A 14,777-nucleotide genomic window follows, 5' to 3' on the forward strand; every position below is an offset into this window, starting at 1 on the left:
TGGGCGCAGCCACCTGCTCTGGTGTGGGATCCTCCACGGACTGCAGGGGGACACCCTGACCTCTCATCATGGGCTGCAGGGGAGTCTCTGCTCTGGCGCACCTCCTCCATCCTCCTCCTTTCTTCCGCTGACCTCAGTGTTTGCATAGGTGTCCTCCTTCATAAGAAGTCTCCTCACAACTCCTCTTCTTCCCAGGTTCCCCTTCTTAAATATGCTATCACAGAGGTGCAGCCACCATTGCTAATTGGCTCGGCCTTGGCCAGAGGCGGGTCTGACTTGGAGCTGGGGGAGCTTCGAGAAGCTTCTCACAGGGGCCACCTCTGTAGCCCCCTCTCCAGCTACCACCCCCCCCCCCCCCCCCCAACCCAACACAGGTTCTTAACATAATTGCTGCTAAAACCATTGTTACCTATGAGCCCAATAATGACAAGCTTGGGCAGCCGTCCCAGCCATCCTAGAGCTGACAAGCAAAGGAGAAATCCCCAAAGCCCTGATGGGGTGCCTCTCTGAAACACACGTATACTAGTACATGCACTATGGGGAATAAACATGAGAAGTTAGAGATCTGTGTGCACTTGCAGGGCTATGATCTTGTTGGGTTCACATAGATATGGTAGGATGGCTCACATGTCTGGAGCGCTGCAATGGAGGGATACAGAAAGACTGTCCCAGAAGAGGAGCAGGTGTAGTTGCTCTCTGTGTGAGAGCAGCTGGAATGCATGTAGCTCTGCCTGGGGATGGATGAGGAGCCAACTGAGAACTTATAGGTGAGAAGAAGACAGGTAAGGGTGACATTGTATTGGGTGCCTGCTATAGGCTGCCTGACAAGGAAGAACAAGTAGATGAGGCCCTTTACAGACAGATAGGAGCAGCCTCACATTTTCAGGCCCTCATGGGGGACTTCAACCACCCCAATATCTGTCAGAGGGACAACAGAGCAGGGCATAAGCAATCCAGAACAGCATCAATGACAATTTCCTGATCCAAGTGATAGAGGACCCAACAAGGAGAGGTGCTCTGCTGGACCTCATACTCACCAACAAGGAGGGGCTTGTTGGGGATGCAAAAGTCAAAGGAAGCCTTGGCTGCAGTGACCATGAGAAGGTGTTCAGGATCCTGAGGGGTGGGAGGAGGGTGAAAAGCATGCTCACAACCCTGGACTTCAGGAGAGCAGACTTTGGCTTCTTCATAGATCTGCTTGGAAGAGTCCCATGGGATAAGGCCGAAGAGGGGCTGAAGAAATCTGGCTAATATTCAAGGAACACCTCCTCCAAGGTTAAGAGCAGTCCATCCCAAAAAGCAGGAAGTCAGGCAAAGATCTCATGAGGCCTGCATAGATGAACAAGGAGCTCCTCGCAAAACTCAAACACAAAAAGGAAGTATACAGAAGGTGGCAGTAAGGGCAGGTGTAGTGATCATGACCATTATACATCAAGGAGTACACATAGTTAACCTGAGTAGTGATCATGACCATTATACATTGAGAAGATCCACAATATAGCTAACCTGAGTAGGCCCAGGCCTGATGAGCAGGGCTTTTAATGGGTGACAATTTTCAAACCCCTTTTCAAAAGCAGGATGGCCTTTCTAAAAATGCTTTGGGATATACCTCCAATGATCGCCTCATACAACACAGGAACACCTTGAGAACCAGGGAGATCGTTGCCAGCCTGGGCTCTGTAATAATTCACATACAAGGATTAGTCCCCATAATTTTTTATCACTATGATCTTGGCACAGTTTCTTAAAATATCAGAGGCTTCCAGGGCTGAAGATGCAGCTTCACAATCACCTTCCAAAAGCAAAATGAAATGTGTTTGTTATGGTCCCTCTCTATTTCAGCGCTGATTGTGTCAACGTGTTTGTGGTTTACCAGCACATAGTGCGGCTTATCATATGTCACCATAATGATCTCATTATCACTGCTGTTCAGAACACAGCTCAATAAAGGAACCACGAAGTCCCCAACAAGCTGGTGCTCTACAAGACTTGCATAGAGGTATAGTGAATTAAACCTTCCAGTGATGTCCGCCACAAAGAGAAATTTCTTAGCAGAGGCCCCTGGAGAAGACCCCCAAATATGTGCTAGATTCCCTGTTGTAGAAGAAGTGTAAGACTTTTCATCCATTATGAGCTTTGTTTTTTTTATGACAGGGTCATAGACCAGGCCTACTGCCTGAGAGTCAACAGCTGAAGATTTGTTGTGAGGGTTAATAAGATGGTTCATACATTCCATCAACATGGAGAGGGATGGATAATAGCCTTTTCACAAAGTATACTACCATGTGTTACAAAAATTTCTCAACTGGCCCATGCTAACCAAGGAGAGGCTAGGAAGCAAAGTATAGAATTACAAGAGCAATTCTTTATTCATGTGCACAAAGTGTCTCTTTCAAATTGAGGCATCCCAAATGCAGTTTTACACATAACTATATGGCGTCATCTCATCATCCATCTGCTTCTTTCTTGATCTAGATGTCCCTGGAGTCAGTCTTGCTACAGTAACTTATCTATGATGCCAGATAATGGGAGGGTTTCACAGAGGTGTTAGAGGGGCTGGGATGCTGGCATGATCTGGGTAGTCCAGGGGTATCCTTTATTCTTCAGGGTGGGACTGTCCTTCTCTGTGCAATGAGCTGGGGCCCTTTAGTCATGCTGACTTAACCATGACTATGCAGTATACAATGGAAACTATATATCTCTCTCTCTCTCTTAAGAAAGTTTATACAATTTCATACTATAAAGACTACTTGGTACAATAGTTAGGGAATAAGATTTTCCTAACACTATTTCAAACATGGCATCTTCGTTAATGTTATTACAGTTGTGCGGGTACTGTATTTCTGGCAGCCCCACCTTTCACTTGCCTGAGAGCTCCAGGGCCCTCACCAGCTGTATGATGAAGTTTGAGCTGGTGTTTTCTGGGAAGATCCTGGCACTGGAATTGCTGGGTAGTGTGACATAGAACTCCCCCATCTGCCATCCTTCTTTTTCCCCCACTCTGTCCCCATTTGCTAGATGTCCTGGATTTGGAGGCTTCTATCCAGCTGTTAAGTTTCTGGGGCCAGTCACACCACTTCACCAGCAGCTGTTTCTTTCTTCCTTTTCCTTTTGCATCGATGATTTTCTCAATTTTGTAGATTCTGTTCTCATCAAGATTCACTTTTAGTTCTTCAGGGTAAAATGTCCCCTCAATTGCTTTGTGACCATAGTCTATTAAGTGGTACACAGGTGTTTGTCCCCTTCTCACAGTTTCAGCTACTATAAAAATTACATTCTGTAGTGATCCTGATGGGGAGACCACTGTACGTCGATCCACATAACAGTTAACCTGGGTAGGCCCAGGCCTGTGCTGCGCTGCACATACAGCGTGGCCTTCAGTTCTGTGTTGTGCTGCACAAATCCCTTGGCCGCAGGATAAACTCGGCCAGATCATTGTAACAGAGGAGCCTGCGGGCAGCTCCCGCTTGGTACCCGCGATTACCCTACCTGCATGGCCTTGCCTTTATCTAAAAGTCCAGCAAGAACTTCTCATGGGAACATAATTTCTGTTTGACAGAAATGATTAATAGAGATGTTTCCTTGTAAGAAAATCCTATAATAACTTGACTAACTGAAAGGGGAAAATCTTCTATGGACAGGGTCTGCCCAGCATGCTGCACATGGATCAGAGGCCTGTTCAATGCTACACCACTCGGGGTTCCCAGCATCTAAAGGAACGTAAGATGATCTATGCTATTATCTTCTTATAGTGTTAGCTCTAATAAATAGCATTGTGAATGATACCTTACAGACTCTGAGCCACTTTCTTACTGGGATCATAATGGACTGGCACCTCCCAGTGCAAAACACATCTGTGAATGTGTACTCATAACCTGTTCCTCCTCAGATCTCTATTTCACTCTAGACCCTCTTATTTTTCTCAGGGTTTAAAGGGTTCACATCCACAGGCTTGGCTCTGATAGTTCTGTGGAAGCTATCCTTATAGCTCTTTATAAACGCTGATAACACAATAATGTAGTGAAGAGCTGTGCACTGTAAAATATCTCCACATCTCAGTTTTGAGCATCCTGTTAAAACGTTATATGACAAAGGCTTTTACTTCATTATTCATAACAAAAAACCTGGTGAACATTACACTGCTTTAACAACTTGTTTCAAGGCTGGTTGATTTTTTTTTCCCCAGTCAGTCTGTAATTTCTGAGTCTTGTGCCCCATGCAAAAACTGTTTTAAAACCCTCGGCTATTTCAGAGACTGTTTTGCCTTTTAGACCAGTGACCCAGGCATGCTTGGTTAATATAGAATCATAGAATATCTCAAGTTGGAAGGGACCCATAAGGATCACTGAGTCCTGGCAGGACCTGTGACCTCGTGGAGAGGAGCCCACACTGGAGCATGTTTGCTGGCAGGACCTGTGACCCCATGGGAGACCCACGCTGGATCAATCCATTCCTGAAGGACTGCATCCCATGGGAAGGATTCATGTTGGAGAAGTTTGTGAAGGACTGTATCCCATGGGTGGGACCCCACGCTGGAGCAGGAGGAGGAAGGAGTGGCAGAGACAAAGTGTCATGAACTGATCGCAACCCCCATTTCCCAATCCCACTGCACCACTCAAGGGGAGGAGGTAGAGGAGTCAGGAGTGAAGTTGAGCCTGGGAAGAAGGGAGAGGTGAGGGGAAGCTGGTTTTAGATTGTTTCTTATTTCTCATTATCCTACTCTGTTATTAATTTGCAATAAATTAAATTAATTTTCCACAAGTCAAGTCTGTTTTGCCCATGATGATAACTTGTAAGTGATCTCCCTGTCCTTATCTCAACCCACAAACTTTTCGTTGTATTTTCTACCCCTGTCCAGTTGAGGAGGGGGAGTAATAGAGTGGCTTGGTGAGCACCTGGCAGCCAGCCAAGGTCAAACCACCACACATGGGTAGTATTACAGCTTATGTGCCACCATATGGCATTGGTAGGCAGAACTGTGGAGCCACTGCTTTGACTGGTGACATGTTTGGTGTACACTGTCTTGAGCAAAGATAAATATAAAGTGAAAAGAAATTTCACATGCTACCTCCAGTGATCATTTAGACTTAGCTATCAAGGAAGACTTGAAAATAAACCATTTTTTATTAGTTTAATTGGGTAACAAAGTTTAACTGTGATTGGTGATATTTTTGTTTTAAATAAAATCATGTGAAGTGTTATGTTTGTGTTACATAAAGCTTGTAGATCTATGAAAATCAAGAAATAATTAAGTTTTCATTACTAAATTTAGGAAGCAGGTTGTGACCCTCAGAGTACACTTGTGATTTACTACTAGCAAATAGAACTTTATGTCATATCAGACCTGCAAAAATATTTACAGTTCTATTTCATAGAATCATGGAATATCTTGAGTTGGAAGGGACCCATAAGGATCATTGAGTCCAATTCCCTGCTCCTTGCAGGACTACCTAAAACTAAACCATATGACTAAGAGCATCATCCAGACGCTCCTTGAACTCTGACAGGCTTGGTGCCGTGGCCACTTCCCTGGGGAGCCTGTTCCAGTGACTGTCCATCCTCTCAGGGAAGAACCTTTTCCTAATGTCCAATCCGAACTTCCCCTAATGCAGCTTCATTTCATTTCCTCGTGTCTTATCACTGGTCACCAGAAAGAGGAGATCGGCACCTCCCCTCTGCTTCCCCCCTTGAGGAAGTTATAGACTGCGATGAGGTTCACCCCTCAGCCTTCTCTTCTCCAAGTTGAACAAACAAAGTGACTTCAGCTGCTCCTCATCAGCAGTATTTAGTAGTTTTCAGTTACTAACTTCTTGACAAACATTAAGCATTTTTCAGTATTTGCATATTCAGTTTTTGCTGAAAACTGCCACATAATTATACTCCACTGGCTGCTTTGTATGCTTGTATCTCTGTTGAGCTAAGTACATATTCACATTGTCCACTTAAACAACCTCTATGACAAACTAAATGTATATATTTTGCATTTCACCAGAAGAATCTGCAGATCAAAATATACACTCATTTGAGGAACAGAAACAAACCCCTCTGCCTTCTAACTGAATTAGATGTTGCATATAAAAAAAAAGTTGTCGTTTTCAGACAAACATAACCAGCTGCCAGAACATCCTTAAAAAAAATCATATAATCTAATGAGGGTTCCAAAATAACAAGGATTAATTTGTTCACCTGTGCTGGGTTAGCCTTGCCTAACAGCCAAATGCCCACCTAGTCACTCCCTCACCCCCCTCTCTCATGGGACGGGGAGAAAATAGAAGGAAAGCAAAGACTCATGGATCAAGATAATGATGTTTTAATAAGAAAAGCAAAAGCTGTGTGCAAGCAATGCAAAAAGAGGAATACACTCACTACTTCCCATCGGCAGGCAGACATCCAGCCACTTCCTGGAAAGCAGGGCCTCAGCATGCGCAATGGTTACTTGGGAAAACAAACACCATAACCACAAACCCTTCCTCCTCCTTTCCCTGAGGTTTTATTGCTGAACATGAAGTCATATGGTATGGAGTATCCATTTATTGAGTTTGGGTCAGCTGTCCCAGCTACATCCCCTCCCAATCCCTTTCCCTCCCCTGCCTTACTCGCTGTGGGTGTGGGGTGGGGGGCAGGGCACGATGAGAAAGAGAGAAAGCCATGACCCTGTGTAAGCACTATTCAGCAATATCTAAAACACTGGTGTGTTATCAACGTTGCTTTAGCCACAAATGCAAAACACAGCACCATACAGGCTGCTATGAAGAAAATTAACTCTATCCCAGACAGACCCAGTACATCACCCCCCCCAAAGTTATTCATGCAATAACTCCAAAAATACCTCTTCATATTAGTTAGAACTATCCTGTCCTGGCTGTTGCCTGTTGAAAGTACAGATTTAGAGAATTTCAAAAAGATCACAGAAAATTACTCCAAAATATGAATAATTAAAATATATATCACAGTTATTAGAAGGCTCTGAAAAACTGTAATGTTCTTTTCTTTATCATGTTTGTTTTACAAGTTTTCAAACACTTATATGTCATGAATACCTGCCTACTAACTTGAAGCACTGAATCTCTGAGACTGAAAAAAGAGCCTAGGAGCTGTATACAGTCAATAATACTTACAGAAGGTGATACAGATCTCTGGAGGCCTTCCTGAGTATGATTAAGTTTAAGCATGGAAAGGTATAAGGTCTAGACTATCATTAGATGAACTAATTGAGAGATTCAAATCCTTTTCTCTATTGACAAAAAAATCAACTGATATACTGAACACAAAGATCTTTGGACGTTTGGCTGAAGTGCCTGGAAGTCAGCAATGATTATTAAACACTCAGACGACTATGACCTTATTGGCCTTCTATGGTAATGGATCATAGAATCATAGAACAGCCCAGGTTGGAAGGGACCTTGAAAGATCATCTGGTCCAACCTTTTGTGGGAAAGGGAGCCTAGACGAGATTATCTAGCACCCTGTCTAATCGCATCAAACCTCCAGTGATGGGGACTCTACCATGTCCCTGGAGAGGTTGTTCAGTGAATGATTGTTCTCACTGTAAAAAATTTCTTTCTTATATCAAGATGAAACCTGTTAAAGGATTTCACCAGACTATGGGTATCTCTAGGCTTGCTTTATTAACAACTCAGAGCTGGGCCACCACCTCAGTGAGTGGCAACAGCTAACAAAAAGCGCCCTCTATATATATGATATAACATACAATACAAAGAGTCTTTGGTGATTTTCCAGGAACTTTCAGCTCTTAATTCATCATCAATTTCAAAAGTCCATTGTATTCCACAGTTTTGACTAGTTCTTGTCGTTCCATTCTAATTCCTCTTCGGACACCACTGCTCATTGATACAGCCTTCAGTTATCCTGGTTACTTATCTTCTGAACAATCTTCATCATAATTCACTTTTAGACTTCTGAGAAAAGACTCAAAATGTTCTATTTAACATATACTAATCTATGTCTAGCTTTTCATTACTTAGCTTTTCTAAGTTGCTTAAACTGTCAGTATTGTTCCTAGAGCACCTGTGCATACTGCATTGAACTGTCAGTGTTGTTCCTAGAGCACCTGTGCTCTATTGCAAACAATATCTATTTATGAATTATTCCTGCTATTAATAATATCCTAAGAGAAAGCAGTTTTCTAAAGCTTGTTCCTTTTACAAATTCCCTCCTTTTGTTTTTCCCATTGCACTCCTGCGATCCTTCTTATTTATAATTCCACATTTCTCTTTCTATCTTCTGCATTATAAAAGAACAACAACCAATATAATATTGAAACAAAACAATCACACAGACTATTATGACTATAATCGTTAAAAATAATAACAGTTAATTTAAATAAAATTTCAGCTGGGGAAATCTCAATTGGCTGTCTTGGGGTATTCCTTATATCCCATAACACTAAATTTAAAGCATCGGGCCACTTTAGGCCAGTCTGTTTACAAACCTTAAGTAATTTTTCTTTTAAGGTTCTGTTCATTCGTTCTACTTGACCAGATGATTCGGGGTGATGTGGAGTATGAAATTGACTAAAAATTCCTAAGGAATTATAAATTGGAATTAAAATATCAGCTGTGAAATGACCCCCATGATCAGAATCAATGACTTCAGGAACTCCCTATTGAGGAATTATTTTTTAAAAAGGAGTTCCTTTAGTCACTGGGTCTAATGTAGAAGAAAAATAGGCAACAGGTCGTTCATGTGGTCCTAAAGTTTGTACTAACACCCCTCTCGCAGTTCCTTTATTTTCATCACAATTTAAAAGGTTTTGAATAATCAGGAAGTCCTGGCTTTAATATGAATCCAAGATATTTCACTTGCTGTTGGCAAACCTGTAATTTGGACAGAGATGCACGGTGTCCCTTTTTAACAAGTTGGATACATAGATATTCAGTATCTCTAATACAATCATCCTTAGTTTTACTTGCTCATAACAAATCATCAACATATTGTATCAAAACAGACTTATTTGAAAAAACCAAATCTTGTAAATCATTTTTCAAAATTTGAGAAAATATTGTTGGAGAACTAGTAAACCCTTGTGGTAACCTAGTCCAAGTTAACTGCTTCCCTTGCCATGTGAAGGCAAAGACTGATTTGCTTTCTTCCGCAATTGGAATGCTAAAGAAAGCTCCTGTAAGATCAAGCACAGTGAAATACTGTGCCCAGACTGGAATCTGTGTTAAAATCAGACTAGGATCTGGTACCACAGGATGTGAAGTAATTACATGTTCATTTACAGCTCATAAATCTTGAACAAATCTATATTCAGGATCTCCATCTTTATCTATTTTATGTTTACTAACTGGTAAAATTGGAGTATTATAAGGACTACGACATTCCTTCAAAATTCCTTTTTCTAAAAAATGTACAATTTGTTTTTCTATACTGGGAATGGCCTCATTTATAATTGGATATTGCCAAATTGAAGGAGGGGGCCCTCCTTTTGTTTTTATCACAATTGGCTCAGCAGATTTTAACAATCCCACTTCATCTCCTGATGTACTCCAAAGTTCTCTGGGAACTGCAGCCAATTCAAGTGGTATATCATTTGAATCATTTTGGTTTTGATCTCCTAATTCAATTATTTCTGAGCCCATTAAAATCAATTGAATCCCTGTTGGAGCCAAGGAGATAAACGTACCAAATTCCTGCAAAAGGTCTCACCCCAAAAGGGAAGTAGGGGAATTGGGAGAGATCACAAATCTACCCCAAACCAATTTCTTGTCCAAAATTACAGGTAAAGGGGTAGATAAATATTTTATCTCTTCCCCTACCACTGCCTGTATTATTACTGTTTCATTTGAAATCTGGGGAACTTCAAAATTCAGTAAAGACAGGGTTGCCCCCGTATCCACTAGAAAATTAACATAAATACCGTTTACCTTTGCAGAAACCTAACCGTGCTCATCTACCTTGATTCCAACAGGTCCCATTGCTCTTTCAGTTCCCAGAGAAGATGAGTATCATTTCCTTCACTGTGAGTGAGGTCGAGGAGGTCTGGCAGGTGGAGATCCTCCTTGTGCAGACACGGGTCTCAGCGGGCACTCTCTCTGCATGTGTCCCAAATTTCCACAGTAGAAGCACTCTAAAGAATTAGCATATTGAGAGATAGGAGGAATTCTGCCTCGCGCCCCCCTTCCCCTGATTCTACCTCGGGGAAATCCCCGACCTCTCCCTCTTGGGTTATAGGTTTGGGTAATTGCTGCAGCCAACAACCCAATTTCTCTTTCTTTCTCTTTTTGCTCTTGCTTTTTCTCAAGTTTTAACCTTTCTTCTTGCTGCTTTTGCTTTCATCTCTCCTGTCAAAAACAAAAGCAGCAGTGCTCAAGATTTTAGTTAATGTTTCACCTTGCCAGCCTGGCATGAGTTTCTACAAAAACCCTAATAGCTAGTGGCTCTTGGAAATTGTCATGGGTCATACCCCCATAATTAAAGTAGCTTTCAGTCAACCCTAATAATCACTTGGGTGCTCGTCTGATCTTTGTCTGCATTCCACAACTTTTGTCCAATTAGTTATTCTCTTACCTTTTTTGGAAAGTCTTTTCCCTTTCCTCTGCTTGAAATAGTTCTCGTAATAAAGTTTTCATATCATTCCAATTAGGGGTGTAATCAGTGACAATTCCCAATAACAATTGAGCACATTTTTCAGCATCATCTCGTAAGCGAGGCATTTTTGCCTGCCAAGCTACTAAATCACCTTGCTTCCAAGGTTCATGTCTCATCACTGCTGTTACTGGAGAGACGTCGGCGCCTGCACCAGGGCCCGCTCTAGGGTTTGGGATGTAATCCAAATGCATTGGATACATGCCAGCACTTCTAAAGGGAAATTCAGTTTCCTCAGCTTCAGGAGCTGAGGGAAGTAAACTCCCTTTAGTTTTTATCAAAGAGGTTTTCTTTCTTTGTTGACCTCTATTATACCAAATATACCAATAATCAATATCTTGACTCTCAGAATCCTCCAAAATTATTCTTAGAAATTTTTACTGATGGGGTTTAACTGTTCCTTTCGGAGGCCATACATCCATTGGCCCTCCTCCTCTGTTTCTTGTCAGGAATGGCCATTCCTCTTGGCACAATATTATCAGTTTCCTTTTCTGTAATGATTGTGCCAAAGGTATCTTTCCCCAATTTTCTAAAACCTCAGCAAGGGGTGTCCCCCTTTCAACGCTGGGTGCTGTCCCCATCTTCTATATTTATTTTTATCTCTCTCTTTGCAAATTTAAACACAAGAGTTTCCCAGTATAATTCTATCTGGAATTACCCATACCCAAGCCTCTTAGGTGAACTCACCTCTTATTTCTTTGCCGGCAATTCAAGTATTGGTAACGGGTTTGTCCAGAGGAATATCTGGCTCTTCCTCTCTTGTGTCCTAGAGTCCCATCTGGGTCGCCAGTTCTGTTAAAGGATTTTACCAGGCTGTGGATACCTCTAGGCTTGCTTTATTAACAACTCAGAGTTGGGCCACTCACTGAGGTGGTGAGTAATCACCACCCTCTGAGTGTGGCCTGTTAGCCAGTTTCCTACCCATCTTGCATACCACCCATCCAGTCTGTATCTTGCCAGTTTGTCCAGGAGAAGGTTGTGGGAAACAGTGTTGGACACTTTGCTGAAATCCAGGTAAACAGTATCCACAGCTCTCCCCATGTTGACAGAAAATTATTGTAGGGAGTGGCGTTTGGAAGATCTCGCGATGTACAGAAGGAATAGCTGTAGCCCTCCCTTGTTACGAGGTAAGGTGATGGATAGGCTTGTAATGTTAAGGACACACCCACGAAGGAGGTACTTGGTGAGTGTATATAGGTAAGATACACAGTTTAATAAACGGACATTTTGTATCCATCATATTGGTGTTTGTACTGATGTCCCCGTGAAGGTCTTAACCTCCTGCAGCATTAGTCTCTGCTATCTGAGCGCCACTAACACGTGGAGAGGCAGGTTTAAAGAGGCAGGCTAATTGCGGCGATGCAATATTAGTCTCTGCAACCTGAGCGCCACTGACACGTGGAGAGGCGGGTTTAATGAGGCAGAGCTAACAGCAACAAATTATATCCTGTTGTAGAAAGGGATCAGGTTAGTCAGGCATGATTTGCCTTTGGTAAATCCATGCTGGCTTTTCCCAATCACCTCCTTCATTTGGTTTGTGATAGTTTCTAGGAGGACTCATTCCATTACTTTCCCAGGTATTCAAGTAAGACTAATGGGCCTGTTGTTTCCCGGGTCCTCTTTTGGGCCCTTCTTGTAGATGGGTGTGACATTTGCCCTTTTCCACTCATCAGGGACATCCCCTGATCTCCAGGACTTTTCAAAGATTATAGACAGTGGCCTTGCAACAATGTCGGCCACTTCTCTTAACACCCTGGGGTGGATTCCATCCAGACTCACAGATTTAAGGGGATGAGCCCTTGCAAGAGGCCGCAGACGAGCCCTTCCTCCACTACTGGTGGGTTGACACATGCGTTGTCATAGCTACTTGATCCTGTGATATGGGGTCCAGCTATGTTGGTAAAGACAAAGGCAAAGAAGGTATTGAGAACCTCTGCCTTGTCAGCATTATTAGTAACTAGTTTCCCTTCCCTGTTTAGCAATGGACCTATGTCTTCCCTGGGCTTCTGCTTACTACTCACATACCTGAAGAACTCTTTCTTGTCATTCTTGACATCTCTGGCCAACTTATAGTTCTAGCTGAGCCTTAGCCTTCCAGACTGCATCTCTGCATGTCCTCGATGGCTATTTGACTCCCTTTCCATAGACAGAATACTTCTTTTTTTCTTTTAAGCACACCCAAAAGCTCATTGTTAAGCCAGGGTGGTCTCTTGTTCTGCCTTCTTTCTTTCCCTTTGTAGGGGATGGACTGTTCTTGTGTTTCCAGGAGGTTGTATTTGAATAATTCCTAGCACTCACAAGGTCCTTTGCCCTCCGTGGATGCTTCCCATGGAATCCCTCGCAGCTGGGCTCTGAGCATATTGAAGTTGGCTCTTCTAAAATCCAGGGTCTTTGTCCTACTACTGGTCTTTAGTGTGATCAGCAGGATGCTGTGGTAGCTGTATCCAAGGCTACCATTGGTAGTTATGTTGTCAAGTAAGTCTTCTCAGTTTGTGAGCAGTAAATCCAGCAATGTGCTGCTCCTAGTCAGCATGTCCAACATCTGTAGCAGGAAGCAGTCCTTAATGCATTCCAGGAAACTGGTGGGTGACTTGTGCACTGCTGTGTTGTTTTTCCATGAGGACCAGGTTCTGTTGGCCCAAGACTTCCTTGAGCAGACAAAGTAAGGTTTCGTCGGCTCATCATCCTGGAGAGAGGTCAGTAACAGATACCTAACATAAGATCCCCCTTGGTGACAATCCCTCTAATCTTCATCCAAAGGCATTCGATAGAACTTTCATGGTCTTCATAACTCACCTCTATACACTCTTTTATATAAAGTGCAACTCCACCTCCTCTTCTTCCCTTCCTATCTTTCCAAAAGAGTTTGTAGCCATCTATTGTGGTCTTCCAGCTGTGTGAGTTTTCCCACCAGGTTTCTGGGATTTCTATGACATCATAACTCTCAGACTGGGCATGGAGCTCCAGTTCCTCCTGTTTGTTGGCCAGACAACATGTGTTGGTATACATGCACTTGAAGTGACTGGACTTAAGGTTCTTGCCTTTGGAAAAGCTTGGGGAGCATTCCTTGCTATTCTGGTAGGTGCACTCATCCACCCTGTTGCTTATGGATATACACGTGTCACAGCTTTGGACACTACCCCCCAAGTTCGTTAGTTTAAAGTGTGATTCACTAAGTCAGCCAATCTGCCAGCAAAGATTCTCCTGTCTCTTCTAGATAGGTGTATCCCATCTTTCCCCAGTAGGCTGTATTCATCAAAGGACATCCCATGATTGTAGAAACCAAAGCCCTGGCAATGACACCAGCCACAAAGCCAGATGTTGATCTTCATGATGCCTCGACTTTTGCCTGCACTCCTATCCCTGACTGGCAAGACAGAGGAGAAGATCACTGGGGCCCCTGTCTCTTTCACTTGGGCCACCAGGGCTCTGAAGTCCTGCTTGATCTTGCCAAGGTTTTGCTTTACCATGTCATTGGTGTCCACATGGAAAAGAAATAGGGGATAGTAGTCTGTGCTTTTTACCAGTTGTGGCAGTTTCTCTATGACATCCTGGATCTTGGCTCCTGGCAAGCAGCAAACTTCCCTTGACTGTATATCAGGCTGGCAGATGGGTGCCTCGGTGCCTCTCAGCAGAGTCACCCACTACTAGCACTCACTGCTTCCTTTTGTGGCTTTTAGTATGTACTGCTGGTGCGGTTTATCTATCCCTTTGAATCTTGCACATTGATTTTGTCTGCTGCCAAGGATTCATATCTGTTGCTGGTTGGTACATACGAAAAAGGGGAGTGAAGTGATATTCTGTTCCCATGGGTCACCGGAGACCATGGTGCCTCCTTCTCCAAGGTGCTGTCTGTTTGCTGTTGAAGCTCTTTGTCTGGTAATCCTTGGAGGTCAGCGCCATGGGGCCCTAGTATTTCTTCTTGCAAACTCTCAAATAATACTCCCATCTATTTCTTGTTCACCCTCCTTAATACAGCACGGCCTGCTGACTTGCTCCTGCAGCTCCTCCACCCACTGCCTGAGTGATTGCACCAAAGCACACCTTGTACAGGTGGAGCTTCCACCCTCAGGAGTGTGGGGTACAGTATTTGCAGCCCTCCACCTGGACATCAGCTTCCCTGATAGGAAGCTCTGTCTGGGGGAGTGCTGCCATTCATCCCAGGC

This window comes from Strix aluco, chromosome W (assembly GCF_031877795.1).
Source record: "Strix aluco isolate bStrAlu1 chromosome W, bStrAlu1.hap1, whole genome shotgun sequence".
Taxonomy (NCBI): Eukaryota; Metazoa; Chordata; class Aves; order Strigiformes; family Strigidae; genus Strix; species Strix aluco.